The 27,510-nt window shown below is 49.4% G+C and overlaps 1 pseudogene; it reads right to left on the minus strand.

Annotated features, from left to right (window-relative positions):
* LOC134432720 (zinc finger protein 850-like) overlaps window positions 1–27,510 on the minus strand; it is a 359,084-nt pseudogene that overhangs the window by 101,157 nt on the left and 230,417 nt on the right.

A 27,510-nucleotide genomic window follows, 5' to 3' on the forward strand; every position in this document is an offset into this window, starting at 1 on the left:
TATTTGATCCCAGTCCAGTTTATCCCAGTCGATAGTTGATTTTAGTCCATATTTGATCCCAGTCCATTTTTTATCCCAATTCATATTTGATCCCAGCCCGTATTTGATCCCAGTCTATATAAGCTCAGTCCAGTTTATCTCACACTGTAGGATTCCAATCAATAATTGATCCCAGTCCCTATTCGATCCCAGTCCATATTTGATCCCAGTCCCTATTTGATCCAAGTCCCTGTTTGGTCCTAGTCCATATTTGATCCCAATCCCTATTTGATCCCAGTCCCTATTTGATCCAAGTCCCTGTTTGGTCCTAGTCCATATTTGATCCCAATCCCTATTTGATCCTAGTCCATGTTTGATCCCAGTCCGTGTTGCCCTGCACACATTCCAAAAGTCTGCAATTCCAGCTCCGAGCCAGGAAAATATGTTCCCCCCCTTGAAGGGAAATGGAGCAAAATCCTACAGAGACATTTCCCTGCCAGCCTTCAGGACTTCAGCTCCTGGGACGGGGAATTAAAATAATATTGGGAAATAAAATAATAAATAATCAGGGGAGGGTCTGTGGGGACAGAGGGGTAACTAAATCAGGGCAGGGGTCAATTAAATCAGGGGAAGGGGAATTAAAACACAGATAGGGTAAATTAAATCAGGGGAGGGGTCAGTTTAATCAGGGGAGGGTCTTTGGTGGGCACTGGGGCAATAAATCAGGGGAGGGTATTGGGTGGTCCCTGAGGCAATTAAATATATGGAGGGTCTCTGGTGGTGCCTGGGTCAATTAAATCAGGGCAGGGTCTCTGGTGGTCCGTGGGCCCAGGGAGACACTGAGAGAGAAACGGAGCAGGCAAAGAGAGGCAGGAGAGAAAAGGGACACAAAGACAATGAGCTGAGAAGGCGGCACTCTGCAAACAGAACTGCAACAGACTGAACATGAACGGGAGAGAAATCAGTAAGTCTCAGAGTTTTATTTGCTGTCAAATACATCCCACACACCCAGCCCCACACAATCTCCATCCCACCACTCTAATTGAGACCCCACGACTCTAAATCATTTCCCAACCTCATCTCAGCCTGATGGCTGCAGAATTGAGTGAGTTTGGCATGGGATTGAGTTTTTTGAGGTGGGTTTGAGCTCTTTTTGGGGTCAGATTGAGCTGTTTTCACTGGGATTTGAGTGATTTTGAGGTGACAGATCCATTCCTCTTGGCTTTTGCAGTGCAAAGAGATGGAGAGTAGAGAAAAATTAAGGTGAAATTAAAAGGCGAAACAGCCAGGTGTGTTCTCAACATGGATCACAGGGAATGTGGCTCACCTGGGCTGTGGCCAAAGTGCCTCCTCCAGTGGGGGATGGAGCTGGAGCAGCGCACGAAGCTCTGCCCACACTCGGGGCACTCACAGGGCTTCCCTTAGTGGTGCCTCCGTTGGTGTTGGGTCAAGTGAGAGCTGCTGGAGAAGCTCTTCCCAACTGGGGACACTCGTAGGGCCTCTCCCCAGTGTGGATGCGCCGGTGGGTGACGAGGGTGGAGTTGTGCTTGAATCCCTTCCCGCAGGCGGGACAGCGGAAGGGCCTCTCCTCTCTGTGAATGCGATAGTGCTGGAGGAGAACGAAGCTGGTCTTAAACCTCTTCCCACACTTGGAACACTCATGGGGCCTCTCCCCAGTGTGGGTCCTCTGGTGCTGGATCGGGCCGGAGCTCTGGCTGAAGCACATCCCACACTCGGAACACTTGTATGGCCTCTCCCCAGTGTGGGTCCTCTGGTGCCTGATCAGGTGGGAGCTCCAGCTGAATCTCTTCCCACACTCCCCACACTCATAGGGCTTCTCCCCAGTGTGGATCCTCTGGTGCTTGATCAGGTCGGAGTTCCGCCTGAAGTTCTTCCCACACTCCACGCACGTGTGGGGCTTCTCCCCATCATGGAGCTGCTCATGGAGCACCAGCTCCGAGCCCTGGCTCCGTCTCCAGCCGCCTTCCCGGCCCAGGCTGGCTCTTTCCCCCTCAGATCCCCGCCAGCTGCGTTTGCAGCCCCTCCTTGTGCGGCATCTCCGGGGCTTTTCCTCCCCATTGGCTTCCTGTGTCGTGGAGCCGCTCAAAACGGCCTCTTCCACCAGGTTCTGCAGTGGGCATTTGTCCTCCCTGCTCTCCATGCTCAGCTCCTGCTCTGGTGGAGGAAGGACAAGGACAGGATGGGATTTGCCTCCGTGCCACAGGCAAGGGCAAGGAGATTCCCCCAGGGCTGAGCTGCAGCCGGGGCCGTGCTGGGCTGGGAGATGGAGCAGCACAGAGGGGAAAGGGGCACGGACTTCCTCCTCACCTGCCTCAGTGTCCCGGGGCATCTTCCTCTTCCTCGCAGCCTCCCAGGCTTTGGCAATGGGAAATCCTGGTTTGGGGAAAACAAGGGATGAGCGCGTTTGTAGGAGTGTCGGGGGGTAGGACGGTCGGGACAGACGGAGACGAGAGAGCTCTGCAGCCAGGTCGTGGAACTTGCGGTTTATTGCAAAGGGCCTGGGTGCAGGGCCCTGCTTGGAGCTGCCAGGCACAGCTCGGAGCAGGCCTGAGAGAAGAGAGGGGTAGAGAGGGTGAGAGGGTGAGAGAGTAAGAGGGGAAGAGTGTATGAGAGTAAGGTTCCCGTTACAATACAATCAATCTTCTTCTGTGTTGAATATTCTATTTCTCACTAACCAATCTAGTACAAGATACAAATCCTACAGCATTTACATTCAGCCTGTAAAAATCATTACATCACCATACTGTGTTACATTTTAAACCCTAAAAACTCCTCTTTGGACCCCTTCTATTGAGCTAGTGGGGTCTGCTCTGACCCTTGGATCTGTCTGCAAGCAGAGGGAATTGTTTCATCAAAAGGGGATTACCTTCAGTTGGGCCACACCATTGTTTTCCAGTTGTTCACTAACTGAGGTATCTCAGAGCTTGCTTTCATTTTAATCTTCCTTATACTTTTTATGTTCACAAAATCTTTTGCCAGACAATCGTATTTATAAGACTTTCCTGTTTCATCTTCCCCTAAACACATTGAGTTTGAAGGTCCATCTGCCCAAGTCCATCTCTACAAGTCACTGGCCACCTGGGCTCCAGAAAAACCTGCCAAACACCCAAGATTCAGCCCTGAAAAAGCCTCCCAGGAGTTCCCCGTCCCTGGTCCCTCCCCTCTGGCGTTCAGGGGTTACCCCCTGTCCCAGCTGCTGGGGGTCATGCTTAGATTGGGGGTCCCCTTTCTCCTCAGTGCCCACCCTGCCCGGGCTGCTGGCACTCCCAGCAATGCCAAAAGCTCCCCCCGCTTCACTCTCCCCATTTCGGGATGCCGGGGCTTTTTGGGCTCCCGGGCTCCCTTCTCCCCTCATTCTCTGCTCTGGGCTGTGAATGAGACGAGGGCTGGTTGTCCCAGACCTGCCAAGTGAGTGCTGGAGTCTCCCACGCTGCGTTTCCAACTTTCCTCGAGGGAAGCAGCCAGTAAAGAGACAGAGTGAGTGATAAGAGGAGTGAGAGAATCCCCCGGGGTAACTGGGACTGGGTCTCAGAGAGGGGGTGGACCCCTCGGAGGAAGGGAGCAGAGGAGTTTCCGAGCCCAATCCACTAGGAAACGGGACAAAAGGGGCTCCTAAAAATGCTTTTGGTTTGAGGGATAAGAGAGCCCAAGAGCATCCAGAATGAAAACCTGCTGGATTGAGGAATTAACATTCCAAGAGCATCCATGGTTGGGCAGAATTCTGCCGGATTGAGGATATGCCCAAGAGCATCTGGGGTTGGACAACACAGCTGGGTTGAGGGATATCCAAGAGCACGGGGACTGGCAAGGAACACCTAAACTTGTAATAGGTGATGTGAAAGTGATGTATATGGTAGAGATAATTAAAGCTATTAATGTATAAAATATTGTAAAATCCACATTATGTCTTTTGACCATCCTGGCCAGGAGCAGTGTCTTATTCATATACATCTAGTTCCTGGACATGGTTGAGATAAAAATCGGGGTTTTTAATGAAAGAATAGAAGCTTCCAGGGCAATAATAGCTGGCTTCCCCGGGTCACCAGGTCCAGCCAAGAGTGATTTTCGTCTCGATGATTATACAGCTACCACAATGATCCAGAGCCCCACCCTGATGTATGTGAATGCTGACTTCCCTGGAGTCTACTGACAACATCAGACACCGGGACTGAGTCTTTGTCCACCTCTGCACAGGTAAAGACATGGTTATGCATGGGAAGAGACACAAAGAACATTCGGTCATCTCTGCCTCAAGCAGAATAAATTGTAAAAGAACTCACTGCGTCAGGCAAAATTTGTGAACAGGGGGAGACTCTGACATTCGGAGGTCAGATCCGTGTTCACCCAGCACCGAACCCGGGCTCGACGCTGACCCTTGGCTGTGGTAGTGTATATGACCGAACTTCAGTCTCACAGACAAATTAATAAATCTTTGCTAAATTTTCCTATAGGTTTGGCTCTCAATTTGATCATTTATAACAAAAGGTACCTTATTGTTGTCTTGTTGTGTGTGAGAGTGAGTCACACACAAAATCAGCCTCAGCTTCCCGGGCGGGTGGGAAGGGGGGCTGTGGAAAGAGGAGTGTGTGACCCACAAATGAGCCATTGTTCTCCTGGGCGTGTGGGGGCTGTGGCATAAGGTACAGGTGACCTGCAAACGGGCCATTGTCCCCAGGGCGTGTGAGGGGGCCGTGGCTAAAGAGTGTCAGTGACACACAAATCAGCCTCACAGGTGAACAGCACCCGAGGCAGCAGAGTCAGGGCCCTCCCAGGAGGCCCGGAGATACTGAGACCCAGAGGCCACCCCAAGGTGAGGGGGGCCACAGGGAACTGCGATTCTCTGTCAACAGGGATCCACTCTGTGTCCTGAGGGTGGGAAAGAATGTGTGGAAGAGAATGAGAAATAAAAGTGAGTGAATGTAGACGAATGAAAGTATAGGTAATGTAGATTCTGTATTTTAAGCTTCACTATATCTCCTTGGAGGGAGGTGTATTGTACTGAAAGTAGTATGAGAAAAAAGATTTTTATTTTTGTGTGTGTAGTTGAAAGAAAAGTGGTTTTTAGGTTGTTAGTGAATGCGAAAAACAGAGGCAGAAGATGAATAGATAAGATCTTGAAAAAAGACACAGAAAACCTGTAAGTTGGATACAGGGGGAAAAAAGAAAAAAAAATAGAGATACAACTTGCAAAAGGAGAAAATACAGGGTATGCAGTAGTCGATGGGAAAAACATGCAAACTATGGAAAAAGGGAAATTAACCTTAAACTAGTAAGCTCAAACTTGTGAATTATATACTTTAAAAAGAGCACTAGAATATTTAACACAAAATAAAGGAACTATATATATTGATTCAAGGTGTGCCTTTAGAGCAGCACATACCTTTAAAAAATTTGGAAAGGAAAAAGATTACTTAATTCAAGAAGAAAAGGACTAGTACATGAGGAACTTATTTCAGAGGCACTACAATTACCTAAAAGAGATAGCTATAGTACATATTAGGGAACTCCAAAAGGAAAAGACCCCAGAAAGAAGAGGAAATAATTTGGCAGATCATGAAGCTAAGGACACAGCAGAAAATGGAGCTGAAAGAGTTATGTTAATATTAACTCCAAACCAGGAAAAACTGGAAATTCCAAAGTTTAGGGAAGCTGAGAAAATAGAATTAAACCAGACAGGAAATGAACAAGATAAATCAGGGGAATGGAAACTTCATGATTGAAGACAATTACTTAATAAAATGTGTTCATTAGAAAAATATTAGAAGACATGCATCAGAAAACCCACTGGGGTACTCAAGCTTTGTGTGACCATTTTCTAAGGAACTATGAGTGTACTGCGATTTTGGAGCAGCAAAGCAAGTAATTGAAAGATGCTTAATTTGCCAAAGGATAAATAAAAAGGTGATGGGAAAAAAAAAAAAACATTAGGACGTCATGAGTTAGCTCATTGAGCATTTCAAAGTATCCAAGCAGAAGTTTAGATTTGCTAGGCTCTGGATTTATTTGTAAAAAAACCCATTTAATCTAGAAGACAATATGCCATATGTTAGACATGAGATTTTAGAAGAAAAAAATGTTTAAAATATCAGAAACCTCTGAGAAACAACAAGAAAACAAAGAGGGATATGAAAGGGAAGGGAACAAGAGGAAAAATCAGAGAGCGGGATCCTCTGCAGGTCTTGCCCCCTCCGTTCGCGGCCCAGGCGCCTGTCCCGGGTCCCGGCTCGCTGCCCGCCTCAGCTCCGCCTGGCCCGGTTTCCATCCCAGGTGCAGCCTCACTGCCCAGGGCAGCTCCACCTGCCCCAGCGCTGTCGCTCAATTTGAGTGCCCTGCTCCCACTGCCTGGCCCGCGGCCGCTCTGCTGGCCATGCTGGGGAAGATGGGGGTTGCTCTGTCCTGCCGCCTGCTCCGAGGTCACCACGCCAACCGCACCCAGGGGGGGTCCCAGCCATCCCATTCCTAGCTGCCCTGCCCGTGCCACCTGCGCTGGGCACCGCCACCGCTGCCGGGCTCTCCCACCTGCCTTTGCTCTGCCGGCAGCTGCCGGATCAGCCGCCATCAGCCATGTGGGGGCTACCCACGTTCCGCCTCGGACTCCACGGGAAGATCCCCTTCTGCCGATTCTGGCAGCAGACCCTGCCCACAATCCCACCGAGCCTCGGCGGGATATCCTCCCCTGACCCCGTCCTGCTCTGAGTTGCGTCCCCTTGGTAACCACAGCTCCGGCTGTTCAGGGAAACTCTCTCTCTCTACAGGAAGCACCTTATTGAAACACTAGGAGCTCAGTTAAAAGGCAGCCCTCTCCAAATTCTTTCCCAAAACATGGGAGAAAGGCTAGAGAAAGTAAAAAAGTGAAAGAGTTAGCTGAAGGGATTGCTCTATTTCGTTTCAGAGAGGTTCCCATGGGAGGGATGCGCTGCCCCGCCCCGCAGGAGCCACCAGCGCCCCTGCCGGCCGTGCCCGGAACTGCACCCAAGGGCAAAGTGCCGCAGCCCAAAGGCCGGGACTGGGTCCGGGCTCTGTTTGCTGTCAGTGCCGCAGCTGTTGGTGTTTGTTTGCTTTATTATACACACTAGTAAAGAACTGGTATTCCTATTCCCATATCTTTGCCTAAAAGCCCCTTGATTTCACTATTCTAAACATTAGGAGGGATGGGGTTTGCATTCTCTATTCCAAGAGAGGCTTTTTCTGCCTTCCCGAGCAGACACCTCTCTTGTAAAGCAAGACAAGCACCCACAGGCACTGAGGGGGCTGCAGGAGGGGCACAAGAAGGCCCTGCAGCACTTGGGCACAAAGGCACAGCAGGTGAGTGCAAGAAGGGAGCAGCAAAAGGCCAAGCTGAAGGCAAAGGCCAGGGCACAGTTCCTACAGCCCCTGAGGGATCAACCCCAGGGCCCAAGGGGGCCCCAGCACCCAGGGCACGGGCTCGGCCACAAGCACCTGGCAGAGGCACTGCCCTCCTCGGCAGGGGAGAGCCCACCCAAACAGCCCCTGGCAAGGAACCAGGGCTCCAGCTGCAGGGCACAAGGACACTGCAAGCACAGACAGCAGCACCCGCAGGACCAGCAAGTCCACCCCTTGATGGACATGGATTGGCAGGGCTGTCACAGCTCCCATCGCACCAGGGACCCTCCACAGTGGAGCCCTTGAGAACATTCAGGGTGGGTCTGCATTGAGAGGAGGCATTTCCTGATGGACACAGGGGCCTCTAAATCCACTCTAAATCTTAGACCTAAGGGGGGGGAAATGCTAAAAATATGTTTAATTAGCGAGGGAATAAGTGGGAAAGATGTATGGTTTTATTCAATCACTCTAAGTAGATCCGGGAGATGGGTTTGAAATGCTTGAATTTTTATTTGATCCTAATTGTTATCATGATTTACTGGGAAGGGATTTGATCGCTAAACTCATAACACAAATTAATATTATAAAAAGGGATACAGAGGCCGGTTCTGTTGTACCTCTGTGTCAAATATCTGGCCAGGCCTATGCTGAAGTGAACCCTGAGGTTCTGGCAGCCCCAGGGAAAGAGGGAAAATTAGATATGGAGCCTCTCCAAAGTACTCTGAAGCAACCAGGACAAGTGGCGTCTAAAAGCAACACCCTGTTCCAGGGGAGGGAAGGAAGGGGAATCAGACACAGCACAGGTCACTGCCCCATGCTCAGCTCAACCCACGCAGCTGTGGGTGCTTGTGAGAGCCTGGCACTGAAATGCCCTGAGCAGGAAGGCTTCAACATCTTCTGCTGACACCATGGCACCTAACAGGGGGGCAAAAGCAATTCTCACTGCTTCAGCAACCACTGCAGCAGATATCAAGGGATATTCTCTCACAGGAAGCTGGGCTGGCACTGAGCCTGCCCTGGCACTTTGCTGCTGCCAACACCCAGCCAGGACATCGGCTCCTGCCTAAGGAGTGCAAAGCAGCACCACTGGTAGCCAAGGGGCCCATGCCAAGTGTCCCTGAGGCCAGAAACAGCCGCCAGCACAGCTCAACACGGGGGGGACCCCTCACCTGGCCTCAAGGGCTCTGAAGCCCCGGAGATTAGCACTTCCCGCCCGCAGCAGGAGGATGGGAGGCTGCCCCTGAGCCTGCCCTGAAGGCAACACAGCAGCAGCCAGGGCTCCACAGCGGCCAAGCCCCTGCGCCTGCCCACAGATCCTCGCCTGGAATCCTCTGCAATCCTGGCCACCCTCCTCTGCCATCTCCAGCCACTGAGCTCTGGGGCTCACTGACACCCACACTCTGGGCTGCCGGCCATTGCAGTGCTGCAAAATGTACTGAGTTTGTTCCTTTTAAATCTTATTTCTTTGCTCAGGCTTGGTTTGTCTTTGCCTTTGGAAATGAATTTTAAAGCCTTTATTTAAAGGGTGTTATACCACTCAATGGAGATGAGTTCAACATTCAAACAGACTGGGAATACCCATCAGCAAACAACAACCAACAACTACCCCAGGCACTGCCCCCGGCAGAGCTGGAGACACCTGGGCTGGAAAAGGCTGAGAAGGAAATCCAGGAGTGTAGACTGAATTCACACATCAGAGGGGAAGAAATCCGGGTCCAACAGGAAACCAAATACTAAAAACTTACACAACTTGGAAGCAATGAACATTAAACCAGTGGATTTAGATTGGTACAGACTACATAAAATTTAGGAAAAATCTAGTAAAACTCACGTGGCATGGAATGATTTTCTTTGCACAGCTTGGCTATTTGTGAAAGAAATTATTTCTGTTGCACATCCTGGCCAGAACCAAGGAATGTATTGACTCTCTAACACTAAAGAGATTCTTGGAGAGTTTTTGTTTTCCCTGAAGTTTCAGTGACAAAATTACAACATGGGAAAAATTTTTCATAATATTCCCACTTTATATTGTCAGGTAGGTTTTGGACAGAAGTGTGAGAATCAATTTTTGGTCTGGGTTTTCCCATGTTCGCCTTTATGTTGCATTTTGCCAAATCGAAGAGATTTAACTGTAATACTTTGAACATAAATAGTTAATACATTTTTTTTAAAAAGCAGATTCTTGGGGGGCCACATGTGACTCACCAGATGGCTGCCCTGGAAGAGAAACTCCATTCCAGGCACCCTGCAGAGGAGCTTTAGAAATGCAAATGAACACTGCTGGGCAAAGTGTGGACAGTGTACCTGGGTCCCTGGCCTGGGGCAGGAATTGGGCTGATTCCCTCTGCCCCTCACCCCAAGCTCTGCCTGCTGGCACTGATGGAATTTGCACAGCTTGAGGCAGAGCCCAGGGTGAGTGAAGCAAAGTGAAAATTTTCCAGGATAGAAATCCATTTTAATTTAAGTGAAATGTACATTTTTGAGTTGAGTCTGTAGTTAGAAACCATAGTTATTTAGCTAGACTGCAAGGTCTAAGCTCAGTGGAGTTACTTCAGCGAAGGACAGAGACAAAGGGGGGGAGACAGAAGATGATAGAAGGAGACAGAGACTGTTGTGAGGGCAAGTCAACCTGACCTCGGAATTTTTTCTGATACAAAGGAACTAGTGGTAAATGTCACACGAAACCCATAAAAATGAATATGCATGAACCTATTGTGAAACTGTATGCATATGTATTTAAGAGAGAGATAAAAAGAGACCTGAAGTTCTCAGAGGTACGCATGCCTTTTTTGAAAAGAGCAATCTCTGCATGCATCCAGCGCTGTAATAAACATACCAACTTTACAACTTTGACAAAGTTGTAGAGTTTTCTTCTTTTCTCCGCAAAACATTATGGTGAGCCAAGGCAGGAGTTCTCTGTCCCTGCAGGGGCAGGGGGATAGACAGACCTCCAAGGTGCTCCCTAAGATTTTTTTCCTAGTGGGGCTCCACTCATCTCGACTTGCCTCCTGCGAGGACAGACAAGGACCTGCTGGCCTGCAGAGGAAGATATGGTATGTACTGAGGGGCCCCCGAGGGAAAAGAGAGCTAGGGAGTAAATCACTCAGAGACGTCTGGGTGTAGCTGGTGGAGCAGCTGGATTAGAGACGGGGGTTCGTTGTTCTGATAGAGCAGCTGCTAGCGACCCTGGGGGTGGGTTGAGGGGACGTCTATGTATGTGTATGTGTGTAGTGTCCGGACACTGTATTGGGGGTTCATTGTCTGATAGACCAGCCGCTAGCGACCCTGGGGGTGGCTCGAATGGATCTCTATATGAGTGTGTTTTTCAAACACTGTGTCGCTGTATGGTTAATGCATTGTGTGGTCAGTGCACTGTGTTTCTAATCGTGCAAGTGTATGGTGTATAAAAGAGAGTAGATCTACAGTGCCCTACAGTGCGGGGAGGGTGAGTACTACCCGTGTTTGAAGCAGCCGAGTGACGCCTGAGGCGCCGGCTGCAGCAGGCGGTGGGGGTAGGGAGAGAAGTGCCCCGCGGAGAAGTGGGTGGAGAAACGTCAGTGACTGTATTTATTGTGTTTAAATGTAGTGATTTGTGTAGATTTGGTACATTTTAACCGTGAGTACGAGCTCAGAGAGTTCCTTTGCCCTGAATGTTTGGACTTGATCTCTGGACTGTGTGCTGTTATTTTGATTTGTGTCCAGGGAAAACTGATGTGAGTAAATGCTGAATTATGGTACGCTATGTTGTGTTGAGAAAAGTGGGCACTTTGAGAGATATGTCCTTTCTCAGTGATTTTGTGTGGTGATTTTCTTCCACTGCATTGTGGTAATTTGATTCTCGGATTGTATAGTGGTGTTTGTGGAGATTTTAAGATTTTGTTTGCAACAAGAGTAGCATTTTACACAGAAGAACTATGGTATGGTGATTTATGTTTAACTATAGTAAAGCAAATTAAAGGAATTCCAAGAATTCTCCCCTCACAGCAATTCAAGCCCTGGCTCTAGTGAATTTGAGATAAAGGGGGGGGTGCGTGTGCCTGTGTCTGTGGGCATATCAGAGTTTCTGCTGTGACAAGCACAGCCTTTCTGCAAGGCAGTAAAACAAGTGTAAGTAGACACAGTGCTTAATTAGATTGTGCAAGAAGAGAACTAGAAAGGACTGATATTTTGTAAAATGGAGTTTAGATAGAAGAGATGAATGAGTTTATGAGACTTGAGCTGGTACTATAGTAAGTCTGGACTGGGAACAGCCTGCTGTAGGGATTTAGAGTTCTCTGTAATAAGCAGAATAGCCTGCCTCTGCGGGCAATTCCTTCGGTGCATCAAGAGGCTGCCAGAATGCTGCGTTAGTATTATTGCAGTGCGGTGTTTGTGAGAAACGCTGGTATTGCTGTTCTAATAAGCATCAGGGCACATGCCCAGAGTGTAAATTAAAGGTTTCTGATCAAGCTGATTCAGAACCTAAGATCTTAAATCTCGTGTGTGGGAAATCACATCTGATACCTGCCACCTGGAGCTCTGTGTGTGTGTGTGTAGGAGGAAGAATGAGAAACTACTGTGAAGCTTTGTAAAGAGAAGTTTGGGTGGAAGCGAGATAGGGCAAGGAGAAAGAGATAAAGAGAACTGACCAGAGCAAAGAGGTTGCTCAACTAGCCCCTTTTAGGAGGGGCTCACTGGGAGAAGGCTGCCAGTAGGAGCAGCTCAGAAAATAAGAAGATTTATAATATTTCATTGCAGTTAATACTGTTTTAAAATAGGAAGGTAAATGGGATGGGGTTTTGTATGCTGATATGTCTTTTTGTTTTAAGAAATCACCCAGAATGGCAAAGAGACTGTGAGATCAGACCACCCCCTGGTCTTGGCCCTTGAAAAGGAAGACAAGGCAAAGAGAAAGTAAATCAAATGTGTTGTTCAGCATGCAGCATAAGATAGCAACATATGAAGTCAAACAAAGATTATCATGCTGAAATGCAAAGTGATTACAGTTCACAAAATGAGTACATATGATTTGTAAAGGCTCCTTCTAAGGTAAGGGAGGAAGGATAAAGATGACCTCCCCAAAAGGGAAGAAGGCTTAGGCTCCAAAAGTATACCTACTTGAACCCATCCCCCTCCTGGCAGTTCAATTTCATCCAGAACTAGGATGTAACAGACCCCTCTGCAAGAGGCAGTGAGATCAGAAGAAAGAAAAGGGTAGAATTTTAGTCAACACAAGGGCCATATATTCAGTTTTAAATAAAGCTTTAGTACTTGTGGAAAATGTTTAGGTTGTAGTGCGGGGAACAACTGGCCAGTCTGAGAAGGCATACTTTTGCAAACCTTTAAAGTAACATGTGTTCTATGTGTACTTAGAAGCTTTTGTACAATTCGCTCCATTTGCTAAACATTCTCAAATGAGAAAGGTTACTCTGGAGGCAAATGATATAAAGATGTTAGGCTTAACATTAACAGCCATTGAAATTAAGGAAGACATTAGTAAAGAGATACTAGAATGAGTAAATAAGTGTTTTCGTGGGTAGGGGCCTCTGCTGTACCAGGGAGGGTGAAAAATGCCCCCACATAGTAATCAAGCTTAAGGACAGAACACAACCAGTGAGAATTGAGCAGTACCCTCAAAAGGAAGATAGGGAAGGAATCAGCCCAATAATTGATAGTACTGGATTGAGGGCTGTCAATAAGATAACACAGAATTTATACCCTGTGGTAGCAAATCCATAGACTTTACTAACTTGTTTAACACCTGAGCTAACCTGGTTCACTGTTTTAGGCCTAGGAGGTGCCTTCTTTTGCCTCCCTATCCACGAAGCCAGCCAGAAAATTTTTGCATTCAAACACAGCTCACATGGTCCATGTGCCTGAAGGCTTCAAAATTCCCCACTCCGATTGGAGAACAGCTTGCATAGACCCAGAAGCTCCACAAGAGGAAAGGAGGCTGTTGCAGTTCGTGGATGATTTTCTAGTATCCACTCAGATGAGGGAAGCCTGGACGGTAAGCCTTTTGAATTTCCTAGGACTCCAAGGATGCAGAGTCTCAAAGAAAAAGGCACAGGTAGTGAAACAGAAGGTAATCTACCTGGGGTAAGAAGTGAGTGCTGAGCAGCAGGGTTTAAGGCAGGGAAGACATAGGCCAAACCCCAAAACCCCAGACAATGAAGGAACTCCCAACCTTCTTAGGCATGGCAGGGTGGTGCCGGCTGTGGGTTTATAATTATGCACTGCTCGTCAGACCCCTCTATGCTCTTATTGCTGATGGAAACAGAGATCTCCAGTGGACAAAAGGAGCCACACGGGCCTTTCACCAGCTAGAGAGTGTCCTTATGTCAGTTCCAGCCTTGAGACTTCCAGATGTAAGTAAACCATTCTTTCTATTTTTCCATGCAAGGAATTGCCCTGAGAATACTGGCTCAGGACTTGGGTCCATACCAAAGGGCAGTTGCTTACTTCTCTAAGCAACTAGATGCAACAGCCAAAGGATGGCCAGGCTGCCTCAGAGGTGTAGCAGCAGTTGTGCTGAATATTCAAGAAGCACCCAAGTCTACCCTGGGACAAAAATGACTGTGCTAGTGTCCCATACAGTGTCCACAGTACTGGAAGTAAAGGGTGGCCACTGGCTTTCACCACAGAGGTTTCTGAAATACCAGGCCATCATGGTAGAGCAAGATGATGTGGAGATAGTGGTGACTAATATTCCTCTTTTCTCAGTGGAATCAAGGAGAAGCAGTACACCATGATTGCCTGGAGACCATTTAAGCTACCTACTACAGCTGCCCAGACTAAAAGGACACTCCTTTGGACGATGCAGAGACCTGGCTCACTGACAGGAGCAGCTACATTGCCAGTGGAAAGAGACATGCAAAGTACACAGTGACTACCTGCAGAGAGGTAATAGAGTCTTGACCCTTACCAACAGGTACCTCTGCACAGAAGGCTGAGATAAATGCATTGACCCATGCCTTAGAAAAGCAAAAGGCATTCAGAGTCGTGCATGCGCATGGAGCCATCTGGAAGGAGAGGGGACTGCTCAACTCACAAGGGAAGAAGAGACAAACCGGCTGCTGGAAGCAGTTCAGCTACCTGAAAAAGCATATTAAGGCACACCAGAGAGTGAGCTTAAAATTTGAGGAAAGAAATGAGCTGGCAGATCGAGAGGCAAAGAAAGCAGCAAAGGGTGAGGTAATTATGGACAGATTTTCCTCGAAGGTAAGCCATAATACAATAATACTAATCAAAACAGACATACAACTACAAGGGGTGTGTCACCCTGGTTTTTAGGATTTTCTATGCCTTCTGATGTTGACATTCTTGTAGTGAACTTTCTCACACACTTTCTGTAAATAACTCATTGTTTTGCATTCCTTGATGGAGGAGGAGAGAGTTGATGGACTGTTGGTTTAACCAGTGTCATTGGAGAGGTGTCACTGTCACCCTCCAATCCGCTGTCACTTTTTTAAAACGATAAATATTGGACTCAGAAAATAAACTTCCCTTTTTTCCTTCACCTTGAGAACGGTTGCGTGCTTGTGTTCTTTCGTGTCCTACAGCGACATCTGGTGACCGCCCAAGTGCTCCTCACCACCTTTGCTGCAATCAAGATTAAGGAACAAAGCACCTAGATCCATCATTCCTGAGTGAAGAAGGCTCCTGAGGCACTTTAGAAAGTTACAATGGGTAACAACAAACTGAAATTAAAACTTTCTCGAGAAAATAAATCGAGTGTGAGTAAAATGATAAGCACAGTGTAATAATCCCCCAAAGAACAGAACGACTTGTCGTTGAAATAGATAATCAAGTAGGTGTAGTTTAGACAGTTGTGGCAGTTATGATTATTGCTGTAACCACAGCTAATGCAGCACCACTTCCATATCATGTGACCAGTATATAAGTGCCAAGGGAAAGCCTATGATTTTAACACCCAAAAGTCTCTGGGTCAAATGCTAAAAATTACAAATGCAACAGTGTAAGAAAGAAGAAATGGTTGGGGATGTAAATATGTGTTTGTCCAAGACAGATTCCATGAATCTCATCAAGAATCCTAAATACCGTGACAAATGCTTAATTAAGTGCACTGGGTTTAGACTTAGATACAGAGAAAAGTATTTCTGACTTTGAAATGCATCCCATTAACCAAAAAACCTTGCCTGTGTATACAAGACAAGGTTGTATCTGCCTCAGAACACCATGCCCCACTATAATAGTAGATGAGATGACAGTGAAGGAAACTCAATTTAACTTGTGCATTTGTAACTTTGTCAAAATCAAAGGATGTGCTTTTTCCTATCAGACACCTGTCGTATCATACCAACATAGAAAGGTGAATTTGACCACTGTCCAAGAAATATTGCCTGTGCCCATAGGGATGAACTTAACTTTGGTTACCAAATTGTTGAAACATGAATTTAAGAAAATTCTTTAAAAAGTTAAAGATAAAAGATAAAAGATAAAACTTTGATTACAATACACCATGACACAGAGACTATACGGAAAGTACTTAAAAGATTGGAAAAAGGCCCATCCCATCATTAGTGGGATGTGCTTTGTGAGCAGTCTCCAATGGCAGCTGACTTGCTCAGTACCTTCGTTCATCCAATTATTGTTTTACTTCTCTTGGTTAGTACAAGTTTGATTTTGTCTATTACAGTACTTATTTAGAATTAGAGACTGTTGCAGCAAGTAGCAGCTTTAACTTCAATATTGAGAACATATGGTACGGTTTTAAGAAACACTTACCACATAAGTTGGCTCAATAAAGAAGAACCTATATGTTAGTGAAAGAATTTACCAACCTTGAAGAAGGAGTAGGGGTTGAATTATGATTTAAAAAATTTAAGATTTTAGCTGAGGGTTAGAACCAATTCATATTGAAGTCAGATACACCAACAACTGGTTAATGATTATTAGATGCTTAAGTTAAAGCTAATTGTTACATTAGGAGCTCATTTGTAGAAGGAAGAGGAGCAAGTGAACCAATATAGGAACATATTGAAACCAGCAGAACAATGCCCAGCACCTGGACTCTGTGTCAATCCATCACGAAGCAGGGGGCCTTGGATTGTGCCAGAGGGTCACAGAGACCTGACCAAGACCTTCCTGACTTCATCCCTGGGACCACTGACCCAATTTGGGACCACTGACCCAATTCAAGAGAAGAATTGTGCACACGTGAAGGACTAATAACCTCATTTTAATACAAAGCGGGGATGGGAGGTGCTGGGCTTATGCATATATATTATTTTGGGAAATAAATAGAAGGCAAAAATCCTTGTGTGGTGCAGTCACGCATTTCAAGAATGACCCCTTCCAGGCCACCCACCAGCGTAATAAACATACCACTTTCTAACTTTAACTAGTTAGAGAGTCTTTGTCCCTAATTTTCAGTTTTAATGATTAAGTGACAATGCTATAGACCCAAAACTGACTACATCTGGGACTGCACAAAAGATTATGTGCATACAAAATAATAAGAAAGACCACTTGGAAGAAGCAAAAATTATTTATGAAAAAAAAAAGCAAATAATGGAGGATAGAAAAAAAGAAATACTCCTCAAGCCAAATTATTTGTAAAAAGGGAAGAGGAAAGATTGTTATAGATGCTTATTATATTGTTATATTAAGAGGAATCTTCTATGTACAATGTTAAAATAACTATGCTCTTATTTCTGCTGTTAATAAAAACTTAGACATGGCAGTAGTGGTAGCTGATCTAGTCAGGAGTGAACTGTCTGTTTGGTGGGGATAACATCCAGTGAACACATTATGAGCACCCTGCTATTGATGTGCCAACTATCAGCATCTGCCGTCTGAAGAAAGTGTGGACCAAGGCCCAGAGTGGAAGTGATCAAGAGAGGGAACCAAAACCACAGCCAAGAAACACACATGCTCTAAAAAGGCAGAGCTGAGGATGAGCCATGCTAAACAGTTCCTGAAATATGTAAACTAGATGATGGATATGCATAAGAGTCTATGAATATGCAACAGGCTGATGTAATAGAAATGGTATAAAAAGGGTGTTTCCCAAACTAGCAGGGATGCTCTTGGCTTCGTACCAAGATGCACTGAGCCGTAATTTTTGTTTTACTGTCTCTGTCTCCTACTGTCCTTTATTAAGTTTTAAATTTTAACAGGAAAGTGAACCGTGTTTTTCACAAGGGAAGATGGAACCTTAACGTGTATTGGTCCCTGGTTGCCAACTGCTGGTCATAGTGGGGATTGTAAAACCGGTTCTTTTCTCTTTTTTTATCTGTACGTTTCACTATGGGGCTACACTCTTTGATGGCTTTTCTCACGATCTTTCCCCTCCTTCGCTTGCTCAAGGCTGCAATGAGTTCATCAATTTCACCTTCCCCGGAGCTGCTGGAGCAGGAGCTCTCTGATTCGGCTGACCCTGCTGTACCATATAATCTATTTTGCCTCCCCCCGATCCTAGGGAGCCCCACGCGGGATTTGCTGCGTCTTTTAACCCGGGCTGCGCGTCCGCCCGCGGGTTGCCATGGAAACTGACAGGGCTGGGAGCGGAGAGACCCCGCCCCCATGGGAGGTTCCCTCTCAGCCCTCCCGGCACAAGGCTCCGCCCCCGGCTCCTCCTCCTCCTCTCGGGGCGGTGCCGTGGGCGGTGCCCGCCATCCCTCCCCTCCCCTCTCCCGGCACAAGGCTCCGCCCCGGCTCCTCCTCCTGGCCCGGGGCCGGCGCCGTCCCTGCCTGCCCGGGCTCGCCTTTCTCGTCCTTCCCCGGCTGGGCCCGGTCTGAGCTGCGCCTTCCCCGCCCCCCGATCGTGTCGGCGCTGGCGGCGGGGGGGCGGTGGCGGCGGGGGGGGCGCGCCTTGGCCCGGACCCGACCGACCCCACCCTCAGGGCGGGAGAGACTCGATCTGAGCCTTCTTCCTCCCTTGTTTTACTTTTGTTTACCAATATTGGCTCTTTTTCCCCTTTTCTCCCCTTTTCCCTTTCAGACTAAGGGATGCTCTTCCTTTTGCTTTGCTGCGGGACTCCCCTGACATGCTGGCACCATAAAGAGCCTCGCATACTCCAGCTCACCTGAGCACCCTGAGGATTTATCCTCGCGTCTACGGGAAATCAAACTTGATATTAATCTCTTATCCCAACTACCAAACTCGGGCCTCGTCTGGTTGTCCTCTAGCTCCTCTATACCGCGGCCAGATCTTTTCTGAGTCCAATAAGCTTGCATTTGAAAAACAAGGCTCCCCCCGGTAAGGGCTCCCCAGTTTCTCAGTGCTAATCCTACAGGACTGTCTCACGGGATATTATCACTACAGCACTCGCAGCAGAATATACACACGGAATTTTAACAGCTCTGAGTAGAAATTTAAAAAACCAACGAGAGAGAGAAAGAGCGAGATTCCGATCGCGGCGCTCCGGAGCGGCGGTGCGGGAACGATCCCTGCGCCAGCACTGCCGGCCCCAGGCCAAGCCCAGCCCCGCAATCCAACCCCGCTGCTCACAGCGCCCGCCCTCCCCGGCCCGGGGCACAGCGAGCCCCGCACCCGCTGCGCTCCCGAGCGCAAAACGCCCCTTCCCACCGCGCTCACCCGATAAACACAGCGCCCCTGCAGCCGCTCACGCCTCTCTCGCTCCTCCCGAGCTTCTCGGCCTCCCGCACCCTCTGCCCCGCACCCGGGCCCCGCCAGTGCCGCGGGCTGGGGGCAGCAGCTGCACCTTCCTCTGCCTCTGCTCCAGCCCTGCCCAGGTGCCTCGGCTCCCTTCGTGCTCGCCACAAACTGAGGCCTTCACAAGGCTGACCTAGAACAGAGGCCAGACACGGTTACACAATAAAGCAGGCATTTGTTAAAAGGCCTCCATGGATACACCTTGGGCAGAACAAGAGCCCAGCCAGGGCTACGCCCAAGATGGACCAAAATGGCCACAAAATGGACGGCCGGTCACGAGGTCTGCCACTTTTATAAGTTCTGCTTCATTTGCATATTGGAGTTAATTGTCCAATTATGTCTTTAGATGATGAAGTCCCATCCTTCTTGTTTTTCTCTCTTCAGTCCATGTTGTTTATGCTCTTGGGCCTGAAGTTTGGATTATTTGTCCTTGGGTTCACAGCTGGAAAGGAATTGTTTTGTCTCCCTGCTCTGTGAACAGAGCTCAGCATCCCTTACTACGAAGCCCAGACCCACAGAGTAAAGCAGCACAGAATCTGAAAAACAAAAAAGCCAAAACCTGAGGCATCAAATCCATGAGAGCCCCCCTCACACTCACCACACCTCCCCGTCAGCACCCCCCCAGGCCCTCCCCATTAATTGGAGCCCCCCAGAATGCCCCCAGGCCCTCCCCCCTCAGCCCCTCTGAGCCCCTGGCCCGTGTTCTCACCTAGGAAACCCCATGTCTTTGGGAATTCTCAACTGGGAAGCCCCAAATCCCTGGAAACCTCACCCAGGACCCCCAAAACCTCCCCTGGGACCTCCAAAACTCACCTGGGACCCCCCCAAAACCCTTCAGGATCCCCCAAACCTCCCAGGAACCCCCAAAACCCCCCGGGAGCCCCCAAACTCCACCTGGGATCCCCCAAAACCCCCAAAACGCTGGTGACAGTGGAACAGAACTGGTGGCACTGGGTTGGTGACACTGAAATGGAACTGGGGACACTGGGTTGGTGGCACTGGGGTGGTGGCACTGGGGTGGTGGCACTGGGACAGTCGGGGGGACACTGAGGTGGTGACTGTGGGATAGAACTGGTGGCACTGAGGTGGAATCGGTGACACTGGGTTGGTGACACTGGGGCATCCCTGGTGGCACTGGGCTGATGGGACTGAGACAGGAACACTGGGCTGGAACTGGGAACAATGGGAGGGAACTGGTGGCACAAGGACAGGGATACTGGGACAGGACTGGGGACACTGGGAGGGAACACTGGGATGGGGACATTAGGAAGGGATTGGGGACACTGGGCTGGTGGCACAGGGGTGGAACTGGTGACACCAGAACACAACTGGTGACACTGGAATGGAGACACTGGGACAAAACTGTGACATCGTGACAGGGATACTGGGACAGGATGAGGGGCACTTGGATGAGACTGGAGACACTGGGCTGAAACTGATGGCACTGGGCTGGTGACATTGGTATGGGGACAATGGGGGCTGTGGCACTGGGAGCACAGGGCTGGTGGCACTGGGACAGGACTGGGGACACTGGGCTGGAACTGGGTTGGTGACACTGAGCGGTGCTATTGGGTGGTGATAGTGGAACAGAACTGGTGGCACTGGAATAGAACTGGGTACACTGGGGTGGTGACAGTGGGGCAGCCCTGGGGACACTGGGCTGGTGGCACTGTACTGCTGGCACTGGGATGGAACTGGGGACACCAGGACAGGACTGGTGGCAGTGGCACAGGGACACTGGCATTGAACTGGTGCCACTGGACAGGTGGCAGTGCCATGTCCCTGGTGGCACCTGTGCGGTGTCCCCATGACCCTGCAGTGTCCCTGGGCTTGGCCCGCACTGCCCTAGGGGTGGCTGAGGACAGTGTCAGTCTCTGTCCGAAGTTTCTCTCATCTGCCTCAGGATCATTGTGAAAAGGACAGAAACTGGGACCACCGAAAAAGACCCTGGTTGGAATCCTGGTCTTGCTTAGGAGAGTTGTTCACCAAGACCCTGAGGCCTGAGCAAAGCCCTTGGCTTGCCCAGCTGTAGTTTGCAGGTTTGTTTCCATGGAAGACTGAACCCAATAAAAAGGAGAAGGGGGACACCTTGCCCTTTTCTTCCCTTGCACCCGCTTCACAGCAATGGCCCTGGAATTTCCCCACCTCCCGGCCTGGCTGGACTTTTCTGCGGTTATTTTGGTGGTCCTCACGGAAAACCGCAAATCTGCTTCACGACCACCGTGAGGCACGGACTGAGATGGGAGAAGCCTCTCCCTCAAGGGCTGAGACATGAGACCCCCATGTGGAGAAGCTCCCCCTCCTCCCAAGGGCTGGGACTGAAACCCCCAACCAGGGGAGGTGGGGGGGGAGGTGAGCTGACCAAAGCCAGATGTTTGCCTGCAGCTGTGGCCATTGGACCAAGGAGACAATGGCTCTCACCCACTGCTGAGAATATGGACTGTTTGTACCCTTCTGCAATACCTTTTTTTTTTTTTTTCCCCAGAAATTACAACAGAGTATTCTTTACTACTTTTGATTCAATTTCAAGACTCATCCCCTTACCCCATTTAAAAAGACAATAATAGGAGTTTGAATTGATCAGAATCTTTGAGATCTCCCCTGACATGACCAGGCAAATTCTGTTGACTGAAGACTTCAAAGGATTTCATCTCTCTGCATTTGGTAGCTATATACCTTCCTTTCTCTTCCTCCCTCTTTTTTCTTATACTTCCCCTTTTCCCCAATTCCCCCTAACGCATTTTGCTGTGGTCATTCAATAAGGATGCATTGGTTTTTGATTATTACTGCAAATCCCCTGTGCCGTGCCGGGTTCTTTTGCACTCTGAGATCAATTCACAAATCATCATAAACCCGTTTGTAAGGACGGGTTGTGACATTAAATTGGTGTCATGGACAGGATTCTGACAGACAGAGAGGTTTGCAGGGCTGTGTGCAGTCTGTACCAGGGGAAGGAAGTTTCAGAGCACAGGGGCAGTGATTCGAATTTCTTGCAATCTGCACACACACAGGTGAAAAAAGCAATCCCCATACTCTGCTGAGGGTTCTGTCTCCAGAATTTCACAAATGATCTCTCTGTGCAAAAGGGGGAACTGTTTCTGTTGTGTTGGTGTGCATCTGCACTGTCTGGGAAGGAAGAGAAAATTTGAAGAAATTAAGCAAGGGCCTCCCAGGCAGATCTGTCCCTTCACCTACCCAGGGAAGTGAGGGGAAACACAGCAAGAGCTGTGTGGTTGTGTAACTTACATCAGTATTTCCCTGTCAAAGTTTTTGAGCCCCTTTACAAAATAACTGTTTTGTGGGTGTGGGTGTGGGGGTGTGTGTATGTGTGTGTGTGTGTGTGTGTGTATCTGGACTGTCTGGGAAGGAACGGGCAACCTAAAGGAACTAAGCAGGGCCTCCCAGGCAGATTTTGTCTCTTCACCCACCCAGGGAAGCAAAGGGGAACACAGCAAAGCTGTGTGATTGTGTAACTTAAGTTTGCACCTCCCTGCTGTGGTTTTGGTCCCTTCACAAAATGACTCAAAACCTCAGTGCAAAAGGTAAAGCTGAATTTTATGCTCTGCTTGCTAAATACAATGCCATATCTTCTCCATGAGGAGAAGAATGGGCAAACTGCAATTGGTTTAATTTAGAAAATATTATTGATAGAATTTGTTCTTTGCAACATTAAACCTGGGCAAAAATAAAACCCTCCACTGCTCAGTTTTGGGAGTTTGGCTCACAGCAGCCATAGAAACTCGCTTTAAGTCAAGAAGTGAGGAAAATGCTACAATAAACTCCCTTCAAAATCCAGTTGAAGTTCTGCAAAAACAATTTGATGAAGAAAGAAATTAAAATAATTAATTACGGGCTGCCTTGAGAGAGGAACATGTTAAAAATTCACAGAATGCTGATTCCTCACAAGAGACAGAGGAGAAGGAAACTTCTCACATTAATCAAAATTACCGTCAAACAGAATTAGCTGTGATGAAAAATTGTGGGGAACACTGTTGTTACAATAACACAAAACCTCTAATTAAAACAGAATGCAGCTATATCAATAATGAGGATCTTGACCTGCATGTAACCACCAAAGAAATCCCATACACTGCTACTGATGTGGTAGATAGGGACAGGCGGTCGGAAGATCACGGGATGTAACGGAAAGGCAGGACCCCCTGTTCCACAAAGATACATTCCCCTAGGAATGTAGCCCCCCTAACAGTAGTAACTTTCCACTTCACTTCTGGTAACTTTCCACGCCTTACTAACCATAGATAGTAAAGGCAGACCCCCCCTCTGACGTAGAGACCCCCTTAGACTATAAAACCCCACGAGAAGAGATAATAAAGGCCTTTGACCGTCCACCACATTGGTGTCTGCGTGCTTCATTGGCCCGAGCGACCCTGGAGCGTTTGGGCCGCCGTGCTGTTCCTCAGAACCAGGTCACCTTGCCTTGTATCAGAAGGCAACAACTGGTGCCGAACACGCGGGAGCCAATCAGCACCCGGGGAACGGGGATTGCAAAGGCCGTAACAGAGATGCATGCACAATGGGGTATAGAATGTAAACTTAGAGATTTAACTCTCGCATTGCCGAGACTGATTAAGCTTGGGGCTATAGAAAGCCCTGTGGATATCCTACATTCGGGGGTGTGGGATAATTGTACAAAAGCTCTGGCGGAGGTCACTGTGTCCTCGGGCTCAGGGAAAGCCCTAAAATCGTGGGGCAGAGTAATCCAGGCTCTGCAAAAAGCTCGACAAGAGCAAGAAACCTAGAAAGCCGCGCGAACTTGTTTATTAGCCACGCCGCAGTTGGGCGTGGGCGCGGCGACACAAACTGCAGAGGATTTTGATCCAGGCGAGTGCGCGGAGGTGCGATCGCCAGAACCCCCTCAGCGAGTGGACTCACCATCGGAGGGGGGGGAACACGCGTGGGCGTTCTGGCAGGGGCTCGTGGAGGAGGCGCGGAACGCGGCCGGATTGTCGGACCCTGTAGGGATCGGTAAAAATGCCCCCCCACCATATGCATTTGAAAATGGCGCTGAGCCGCATGGTCAGGGCGGAAAGGAGGAGGAGGGGGTGGAAATGAAGTCAGCCTGCTTAACAATGCATGCGCGGGCGAGCGGGGAGAAGGGGCGGCTCCCGCGGTGGAGCATAAGACCAATCAGAGCGCTCTATTCAAATTAGGTCCTTATAGGGCAAGGGCCTCCCCCAGCAGGAGGTGGGGGGACCCCGGGGAGAGGGAACGGCCCGACCCCCGCAGGAAGGGGCGGGGTCGGAGCCCGAGAAAAAGGCAGAGCAGCCCAGAAGCATCTGGCCAGTCGACTTCCGGCTCAGAATCGGGCTCGAACTCTGAGCTCGAGAGGGAATCAGAGGGTTCCGATTCGGATTCTAGCTTTAACAGAGAGAGAGCAGCGGCATGTAACGTCACTAGTTACAGCGCTCCTGCGTGGGTGAAGGGGTTATCAGAGAAAGACTGGACCCCGCTTATAGATTGGTGGAAAATAAAAATGGCTTGTGCGGAATGGGCCCCGTCTGCGACACTGGTGTTCCCAGTCCGTGTGGAGGGGGCAGGCAGAAACCAAAGGACCTATTCCCCAGTCAACCCAAAAGATGTGCAGGCAATTGTTAAAGCGATTGCAGACAAGGGAATTAATTCTGCCATGGTCTCCACACTCATTGACGGACTTTTTGGTGGGGATGACATGCTTCCCTTTGATATTAAGCAGATGTGTAGAATGATTTTTGATGGGGCAGGGATGATTGTTTTTAAACAAGAATGGGAAGACAATTGCATGAAGCAGCTAGCCTTGGTAATGGGAGCAGACCACCCACTGCACGGCTCCAGCATACAGAGGCCAATGGGCACAGACCCCACTATGATCACCCCCCCAGGCGCAGGCTGAGGGCTTGCGGGCCCATGAGGTCATGACAGCAACCCGTGCTGCCCGAGAAGCCATCCGTGATGCTTCCAAAGTAGTAGCCAAACCCTCCCCATGGTCTTCTATAAAACAGAGTGAGAGTGAGAGCTTCACTCAGTTTGTGGACAGGCTTCAGGCCGCATTAGATTCCTCTGCGTTACCCTCAGAGGCTAAGGGTCCAGTGCTGGCAGAGTGCCTACACCAGCAATGCAACTCGGCCATCAAGGACATTTTAAGATCACTGCCGCAGGGGTCTAATATAGCTGCCATGATCAGACACGTTGCAAAGGAGGAACATCTATCTCCCATCCAAGCAGCAGTTCACACTGCAATAACCAGTGTGATGGCGTGCCTTAAGTGTGGCCAGGCAGGCCACTTGGTAGTAAACTGCCCCCAGCCAAGGCGCCTATCAGCAGCTGCTCCACCATGCCAAAGGGGATTTAGGGGACCGTGCTGAACATGTGGAAGGAAGGGGCATTTAGCTAAGGAATGCAGATCCAGACCTCAGGGAAATGGGAGAGGGAGGGGGCAGCCGGGCCGTATCCTGCCTCCTCCCACCTGGAATATGCAGCGGCCCAGATACAGCAACCCCCAGTGGGGCAAGGGACCCTCATACCCCATGCCCCCACAGGGAGCAGTCAATTTCGCATCCCCGCCTACAGTGCAATGGCAGAGTTATGCAGCACCCTCAGTACTCTCGCACCCCCCACCACCACAAGCCGCGCCGGTGTCACAGGCTCAGCAGGAGACGCCCCAGAGCGGGATCCCTGAGTGGCCTTGGCTATGAGAATAGGGAAGGAACCCCTGATGGTGTGGGGGACATGCCGCCTTTACGGCACTCAGGATCCCCACGTCATAGGGTTTCAGTTTTGGGAAGACATGGGATCAGACTGCACGATTTTTCCCCAAGCATATTGGCCCGGACATTGGCAATTCACAGAAGTCACTCCAATGAACGGAGTGGGAGGGCAGTCCCGGGCATGGAAGAGCACCCAGCTGGTGGCTATAACACTTCACACAAAAAAGGGACCAGAACAGACAGTGGCGATCTATCCCTACATTTTGCAAAATTCTCCACCCCTGTTAGGAAGGGACGTTCTTTCCATGCTAGGATTCAGGATTACAAATTTATCATGAGGGCCACTGCCGTACACCCTTCGCTGCCAATCAAATTGACCTGGAAATCATCAGACCCCATATGGGTCAAGCAGTGGCCCCTGACAGAGCCTCGAGTGGCAGCCTTGCTGGAACTGGTCGACCGCGAACTGCAAAAGGGTCACATAGAACCCTGCATCAGCCTATGGAATACCCCTGTATTCGTGATCCCCAAAAGGTCTGGAGAAGGCTATCGCCTCATCCACGAGCTGAGAGAAGTGAACGAGACGATCTGACCCATGGGTCCAGTAGAGACACTGCTACCCACGAACTCAGCCATCCCCGCAGGGCAGCCATGCGCAGTGCTGGACATCAAAGACTGTTTCTTTTCAATACCCCTGCACCCTGAGGACCGAGAACAATTCGCCTTTTCCGTGTTGTTTCATAACGGCGAGCGGCCCAACCTCAGCTTCCAATGGCGAGTATTGCCACAGGGCCTTGTAGACAGCCCCACTATATGCCAAATTACCGTGGACAATGCACTGACTCCAGTCCGACATTCATATCCCACCACGACCATCATTCAATACATGGACGACATCCTGGTCGCAGCACCATCGACAAGCCAAGTAGTGTTCACCTGGTGTTCACAATCACGGAAACCCTTCAGGCCAACAGCTTCGAGATCGCGAGCGCCAAGATCAAGAAAGGACCCTGCGTGATCTTCCTGGGAGTGGGAATCACAAGCTCCTACGTGACACACCCCAAGGTGAAGGTCAGTCGAGACGTCAAGACGCTCCACGACGTGCAACGCCTGGTGGGATCGCTGTAGTGGCTTCGCAATATCGTCCTGATTCCTCCCGAGGTCATGGACCCTCTGTATGACCTCCTGAAAGGAAAGCACCCATGGAACCCAAGGTGCTGACGCCGCAAGCCACGAGCTCCCTCGACTTCATCGAGAGCCAGATGTCCACTGGCATACTTGCCAGGTGGAACCCTGCCGTGCCACTGGACCTATACGTTCACTTTACACCGAAGGGGGGAGTGGGAGCACTGGCCCAAGGACCTTCCGAAAAGGCCCGACCAATCCAATGGGTGGTCCTCGGAAGACCCGCTCGTGCATTTTCCCCGGGAATCGAATGCATTGCTAACCTCATCATGAAAGGCAGGAAACTCGCCTTGAAACACCTAGGAACCGAGCCGACAAGCATCCACCTTCCGTTTCGCAAGCAACCGACCACGGAATCAGCCACAATATCGGAGTACCTAGCCCTTCCTCTCACCAGCTTTGGAGGAGATATCTCCTACTCTGCCAGACCACCCTGGACTCAGCTGCTGACCGTAGTCGACATGGACATGCTGCCAAAGGTCAAGGACAGACCGCAGCCGGGACCAACGGTCTTCACAGATGCTTCCTCCACGACTTCAACCGCAACAGCAGTGTGGCAGGCAGGAGAGCAATGGCATTGCGTCAAAGCGTGTGACCCCACACTGTCAATGCAACAACTGGAGGCAGCAGCAGTTGTCTTGGCGTGCGGACTCTTAC

Source organism: Melospiza melodia (assembly GCF_035770615.1).
Source record: "Melospiza melodia melodia isolate bMelMel2 chromosome 7 unlocalized genomic scaffold, bMelMel2.pri SUPER_7_unloc_1, whole genome shotgun sequence".
Taxonomy (NCBI): domain Eukaryota; kingdom Metazoa; phylum Chordata; class Aves; order Passeriformes; family Passerellidae; genus Melospiza; species Melospiza melodia.